Source organism: Salvelinus sp. IW2-2015, linkage group LG6.1, assembly GCF_002910315.2.
Source record: "Salvelinus sp. IW2-2015 linkage group LG6.1, ASM291031v2, whole genome shotgun sequence".
In the NCBI taxonomy this organism is placed as follows: Eukaryota; Metazoa; Chordata; class Actinopteri; order Salmoniformes; family Salmonidae; genus Salvelinus; species Salvelinus sp. IW2-2015.
In genome coordinates, this window is record NC_036845.1 from 8,159,278 (window position 1) to 8,166,344 (window position 7,067).

General features: G+C 43.8%; 2 non-coding genes across 2 annotated transcripts; one reads left to right on the forward strand and one right to left on the reverse strand.

Moving 5' to 3' along the window:
- Positions 1 to 827: 827 nt before the first annotated feature.
- trnat-ugu (transfer RNA threonine (anticodon UGU)) lies at positions 828 to 900 on the reverse strand. The gene has a single exon. It is a non-coding gene; the product is annotated as a tRNA-Thr (tRNA).
- Positions 901 to 6,518: 5,618 nt separating this feature from the next.
- Positions 6,519 to 6,591, forward strand: trnat-ugu (transfer RNA threonine (anticodon UGU)). The gene has a single exon. It is a non-coding gene; the product is annotated as a tRNA-Thr (tRNA).
- Positions 6,592 to 7,067: the final 476 nt, after the last annotated feature.

The window sequence follows — 7,067 nt, forward strand, 5'->3', positions numbered from 1 at the left end:
CCATATAGAAAAATACATTAATCTCTGCCAGAAAAAGATCAATGGAAATAAAATGCAGAAACAAAACAAATCTGTAGTGGTGACATGATCAAATACAACGACATCCACAGTTTTCACACATTCATCTCATATGTCAACATTGGTTGCATTGGTCTCTCAAGCAAGGCCCTTCCCAAGGGGACAAAGCTCCACACACGCCCCAACCCGGCTCCCGATCCAGGCATTGAAGATGTTAATAAAATATCTGTTTGTTATCTGCCCACAGGTGGAACAGTTGGCTACTCGGGCGAATTTCAATGATGTGCTGTCTGTCCATCAAATCGTGCGGCGTTGAATGATCATTGAGAGGCAAAATAACAGTTGTATGTTGTTAATACACACATTGTTTTACTCCAATGCAATGTGTAGACAAGACTGCATGTTAGGCTACACAGGTTGTCGCGGAGGCAGTGTGGTGCTGCTGGAGCACACATCAGCCGGGCCAAAACATATGACCCCTCGAGGAAGGCCCCAGCGTGATCTGAACTCACAACCCCTGATTTACAAGACCAGTGGTCTAACCACTGAGCTATGGAGCCATGACTGATGCCATAAAACCCAGTAACTGGCCACAAAAATGTAACAATAAATATAGATGCTCTTCTGGGTGTTTGTGAGAGAGCTTGCATCAATAATGTAATTTCTGTGCTGGATGTTCTGTTGACACGAGACATAAGCTACTACAACAACATAATTATTCACAAGGTATGTATGTATACATGGGGAGCAGAATTGAACACAAAACGGGATTGTACTGACCTGGATTAAAACATGTGATCCTTTAGTCAAGGCCCCAGCGAGAATTGAACTCGCGACCCCTGGTTTACAAGACCAGTGCTCTAACCACTGAGCTATGGAGCCTTACCTTCTCACACCTTAAGACAACAGGCCATTTACATATTACAACGGATCTTGCCAGTTAAAAGACAGAAGGCCACACCTCATGCCACTCAGCTGTTAGTGCAGTCTGGCCCAACCAGCTAAACAGGTTGTTAGCATATGAAGCAAAGTCAACTACTCTAGGCTTGAGTGTCTGCTGGTTTTCAGTCTTTCTGTTACATCATGATCTACATGAGATTTAGACCAGAGAAACATAATACACATTTTTACATGCCAATTGGACCTGTGCAATAAAACACACACACACACACACATCTGTGGCACTGCCAGGACTTGCCACTAGAGAGCAGCAACAGACCATAAAATCCTTTGCCATTGCCAGAGAACAGCCTACAAATGATCACTGCATTTTATTGTCTGTTGCTGCGCTCTAGTGGTGAGTCCTAGCAGTGCCACAGAGAGTGTTTATTAGTCACATGCGCAGGGTTGCAGATGTAAATGCAGGGTACAGTGAATATCTTAAGCTCCTACAGTGCAGGTCAAAGGGAAGTGAATGAAACAATAGCAACATAATAATAATTACATATTTACAACTAACATGATAAATGTCCATTGGGTGGGGGCAGGTAAAATGTCAGATGAGTTGGTGGGGGGGGCGGTTGGTTAGGGGGAGCATCAATGTATAAACTTTATCTCCACTATAAAAAGCATCTAGACATTATCTCACATTTCTTTTAGACTAGCATTTAGTTCTCAACAGTAGAGATTTGTATAAACTGGTCTGTCTCTCCGGCCTTCTCAATATTGAATTGCGATCTCCACCGTCTCATATAAAGTGAATGTGTCGGAACGAGACAGACAGCAAATTGAGCTGGTTGTCATACAGTAGCAACATACAAAACTTTTTTTCAGTTGGCTGGCTACTTTTTTTCAGTTGGCTGCCAAAACTAAAATGGATGAGTGGAACATTTTTGGCAGCACGACTATGGAATAATTGGGAAAAAGAGATGGCAATAATACACAGGCATACAGATTTGTGGGATACTGAATTGAATGACCTAGAGAAAAGCCGCAACGGGGGAAAAAACACAGTTAAGAATACAAACTGGGCTGTGCGTTGCTTCGAGGGCTGTCTAGCAGAGAAGAAAAAAGTTGTTGACTTCAAAACTGTCACTAAGGAAGAGTTTACCATTGTTCTCCGACAGTTTTATGGAAATGTACGAAATGGGAAGGGGGAAGAGAACAGCATAAGTAGCTACCTGGCACTCTGGAGTGTGCTCAACGGGTTTCTAAATGACCCAACCACCAGTCGCAGCTAGTTCCTTATGAAGGACACTGAATTTACCACCTCGAATCATGCATTTCTGGCCAACATCAAACAGCTAAGGCAAGGAAAATATATCACAAACAGCCACCCTCCCATCACTGATAAGGACATGGCCCAGCTCCAAAACTGCCAGGCTCTGAATCCCGGTACACCAAGGGGTCTGGTCCAGAAAGTATGGTTCGACCTCCAGTTACATCTGGGTCAAAGAAGAAAAGAGGGGAACAGACAACTAAAGCCCAACTCATTCCTTGTAAAAACAGACAAGAACAGTCTAAGGTATGATGTTCATAGCCTGTTTGTTTTATTTCTAAGTTGCACTCGTAATAGGCTACTGGAAAGCAATATTATAACAACGCATTCTCTCTCTCAGATGCGCCACTCTCGCATATAAACGAGGCCACAAAGAATCGTCTGGACCCAAGGGAGAGAGGCAGGGAGTCCAAGAGGGGATTCATGTTCGAGCAGCCAGGGAACCCACTATGCCCGGTGGCATGACTGGAGAAATATCTACTGAAATGCCTGGAGAACAGCCTTGCATTTTATCTCCACCCAAGGAGAGGAGTGTATCGGGGACTCGATCTGGAACATGTCAGTGCCGATGGGCGTGAACTATCTGGCAGCACTTCTACCCAAGATCTGCAGGGCAGCGGGAACAACTACATACACAAATCCCAGCATCAGGACCACGACAGTCCAGAAACTGGCCAATGCTGGTTTAGATGCGACGGAGATTATGTCAGTCAGTGGGCGTCGGTTCCAGTCAATGAGTTCAGCCCCTCGCTACTTGAGTGACAGCTAGCAAGAATCAGAGAAGAGCGAGAGAGAGAGCGCAATGACGTGGTGCACACATCTGATGTAGTACGCAATTGTCGGGGACAAGTTTTGGCTCATGAGTTCTACTTTCAGAACTACTGGCTAAAAAGTATTCAAAAGTACGGGAAAATCCCTTTAAACTATATGTACAGTAGCACCAAATGTTCCAATAGAATAACATTCTAAATGTTGATACTTTCGGTGCTTTTAAAAATATTAAATCTCAATCTAGGTTGCCAAACTCACACAGAAACAAGCCTGGGCAGGATAACGAATAGCTTTAACACGGGAATAGTGTAAAACACAAAAACAAGTTGAATCTTACATTTAATGAAGGAATGAATGAGTCATGGGGGTTCTGGTCCTCAAGGAGGGAGCTGTCGTTTCCCCCCGTGTTGTCACAATTAATTGTCACAAATGTATTAACTCACGGCCTGTTTGCAATTATATGGTGTGGTTTAGTATGGGTATAAGTGATTTTCTGTCTACATTGGTCTGGGTTTAGTTCAGCTGTCCTGTTGCACTTACCCAACATGACCACTAGAGGGTACCAAATATCCACAGGAGTGCCTGCTTTCTCCACCACACACTGAATACAGAAAACACAATGTTTTAGGTCTGAAAAATACAATTTTACCCCTCAGGGAGAGAAAAGTTGGAAACGCTTCCGGTTATGCGTGTCATCCTTGCGCAAGGATGACACGCATAACCGGAAGCGTTTCCAACTTTTCTCTCCCTGAGGGGTAAAATTGTATTTTTCAGACCTAAAACATTGTGTTTTCTGTATTCAGTGTGTGGTGGAGAAAGCAGGCACTCCTGTGGATATTTGGTACCCTCTAGTGGTCATGTTGGGTAAGTGCAACAGGACAGCTGAACTAAACCCAGACCAATGTAGACAGAAAATCACTTATACCCATACTAAACCACACCATATAATTGCAAACAGGCCGTGAGTTAATACATTTGTGACAATTAATTGTGACAACACGGGGGGAAACGACAGCTCCCTCCTTGAGGACCAGAACCCCCATGACTCATTCATTCCTTCATTAAATGTAAGATTCAACTTGTTTTTGTGTTTTACACTATTCCCGTGTTAAAGCTATTCGTTATCCTGCCCAGGCTTGTTTCTGTGTGAGTTTGGCAACCTAGATTGAGATTTAATATTTTTAAAAGCACCGAAAGTATCAACATTTAGAATGTTATTCTATTGGAACATTTGGTGCTACTGTACATATAGTTTAAAGGGATTTTCCCGTACTTTTGAATACTTTTTAGCCAGTAGTTCTGAAAGTAGAACTCATGAGCCAAAACTTGTCCCCGACAATTGCGTACTACATCAGATGTGTGCACCACGTCATTGCGCTCTCTCTCTCGCTCTTCTCTGATTCTTGCTAGCTGTCACTCAAGTAGCGAGGGGCTGAACTCATTGACTGGAACCGACGCCCACTGACTGACATAATCTCCGTCGCATCTAAACCAGCATTGGCCAGTTTCTGGACTGTCGTGGTCCTGATGCTGGGATTTGTGTATGTAGTTGTTCCCGCTGCCCTGCAGATCTTGGGTAGAAGTGCTGCCAGATAGTTCACGCCCATCGGCACTGACATGTTCCAGATCGAGTCCCCGATACACTCCTCTCCTTGGGTGGAGATAAAATGCAAGGCTGTTCTCCAGGCATTTCAGTAGATATTTCTCCAGTCATGCCACCGGGCATAGTGGGTTCCCTGGCTGCTCGAACATGAATCCCCTCTTGGACTCCCTGCCTCTCTCCCTTGGGTCCAGACGATTCTTTGTGGCCTCGTTTATATGCGAGAGTGGCGCATCTGAGAGAGAGAATGCGTTGTTATAATATTGCTTTCCAGTAGCCTATTACGAGTGCAACTTAGAAATAAAACAAACAGGCTATGAACATCATACCTTAGACTGTTCTTGTCTGTTTTTACAAGGAATGAGTTGGGCTTTAGTTGTCTGTTCCCCTCTTTTCTTCTTTGACCCAGATGTAACTGGAGGTCGAACCATACTTTCTGGACCAGACCCCTTGGTGTACCGGGATTCAGAGCCTGGCAGTTTTGGAGCTGGGCCATGTCCTTATCAGTGATGGGAGGGTGGCTGTTTGTGATATATTTTCCTTGCCTTAGCTGTTTGATGTTGGCCAGAAATGCATGATTCGAGGTGGTAAATTCAGTGTCCTTCATAAGGAACTAGCTGCGACTGGTGGTTGGGTCATTTAGAAACCCGTTGAGCACACTCCAGAGTGCCAGGTAGCTACTTATGCTGTTCTCTTCCCCCTTCCCATTTCGTACATTTCCATAAAACTGTCGGAGAACAATGGTAAACTCTTCCTTAGTGACAGTTTTGAAGTCAACAACTTTTTTCTTCTCTGCTAGACAGCCCTCGAAGCAACGCACAGCCCAGTTTGTATTCTTAACTGTGTTTTTTCCCCCGTTGCGGCTTTTCTCTAGGTCATTCAATTCAGTATCCCACAAATCTGTATGCCTGTGTATTATTGCCATCTCTTTTTCCCAATTATTCCATAGTCGTGCTGCCAAAAATGTTCCACTCATCCATTTTAGTTTTGGCAGCCAACTGAAAAAAAGTAGCCAGCCAACTGAAAAAAAGTTTTGTATGTTGCTACTGTATGACAACCAGCTCAATTTGCTGTCTGTCTCGTTCCGACACATTCACTTTATATGAGACGGTGGAGATCGCAATTCAATATTGAGAAGGCCGGAGAGACAGACCAGTTTATACAAATCTCTACTGTTGAGAACTAAATGCTAGTCTAAAAGAAATGTGAGATAATGTCTAGATGCTTTTTATAGTGGAGATAAAGTTTATACATTGATGCTCCCCCTAACCAACCGCCCCCCCCACCAACTCATCTGACATTTTACCTGCCCCCACCCAATGGACATTTATCATGTTAGTTGTAAATATGTAATTATTATTATGTTGCTATTGTTTCATTCACTTCCCTTTGACCTGCACTGTAGGAGCTTAAGATATTCACTGTACCCTGCATTTACATCTGCAACCCTGCGCATGTGACTAATAAACACTCTCTGTGGCACTGCTAGGACTCACCACTAGAGCGCAGCAACAGACAATAAAATGCAGTGATCATTTGTAGGCTGTTCTCTGGCAATGGCAAAGGATTTTATGGTCTGTTGCTGCTCTCTAGTGGCAAGTCCTGGCAGTGCCACAGATGTGTGTGTGTGTGTGTGTTTTATTGCACAGGTCCAATTGGCATGTAAAAATGTGTATTATGTTTCTCTGGTCTAAATCTCATGTAGATCATGATGTAACAGAAAGACTGAAAACCAGCAGACACTCAAGCCTAGAGTAGTTGACTTTGCTTCATATGCTAACAACCTGTTTAGCTGGTTGGGCCAGACTGCACTAACAGCTGAGTGGCATGAGGTGTGGCCTTCTGTCTTTTAACTGGCAAGATCCGTTGTAATATGTAAATGGCCTGTTGTCTTAAGGTGTGAGAAGGTAAGGCTCCATAGCTCAGTGGTTAGAGCACTGGTCTTGTAAACCAGGGGTCGCGAGTTCAATTCTCGCTGGGGCCTTGACTAAAGGATCACATGTTTTAATCCAGGTCAGTACAATCCCGTTTTGTGTTCAATTCTGCTCCCCATGTATACATACATACCTTGTGAATAATTATGTTGTTGTAGTAGCTTATGTCTCGTGTCAACAGAACATCCAGCACAGAAATTACATTATTGATGCAAGCTCTCTCACAAACACCCAGAAGAGCATCTATATTTATTGTTACATTTTTGTGGCCAGTTACTGGGTTTTATGGCATCAGTCATGGCTCCATAGCTCAGTGGTTAGACCACTGGTCTTGTAAATCAGGGGTTGTGAGTTCAGATCACGCTGGGGCCTTCCTCGAGGGGTCATATGTTTTGGCCCGGCTGATGTGTGCTCCAGCAGCACCACACTGCCTCCGCGACAACCTGTGTAGCCTAACATGCAGTCTTGTCTACACATTGCATTGGAGTAAAACAATGTGTGTATTAACAACATACAACTGTTATTT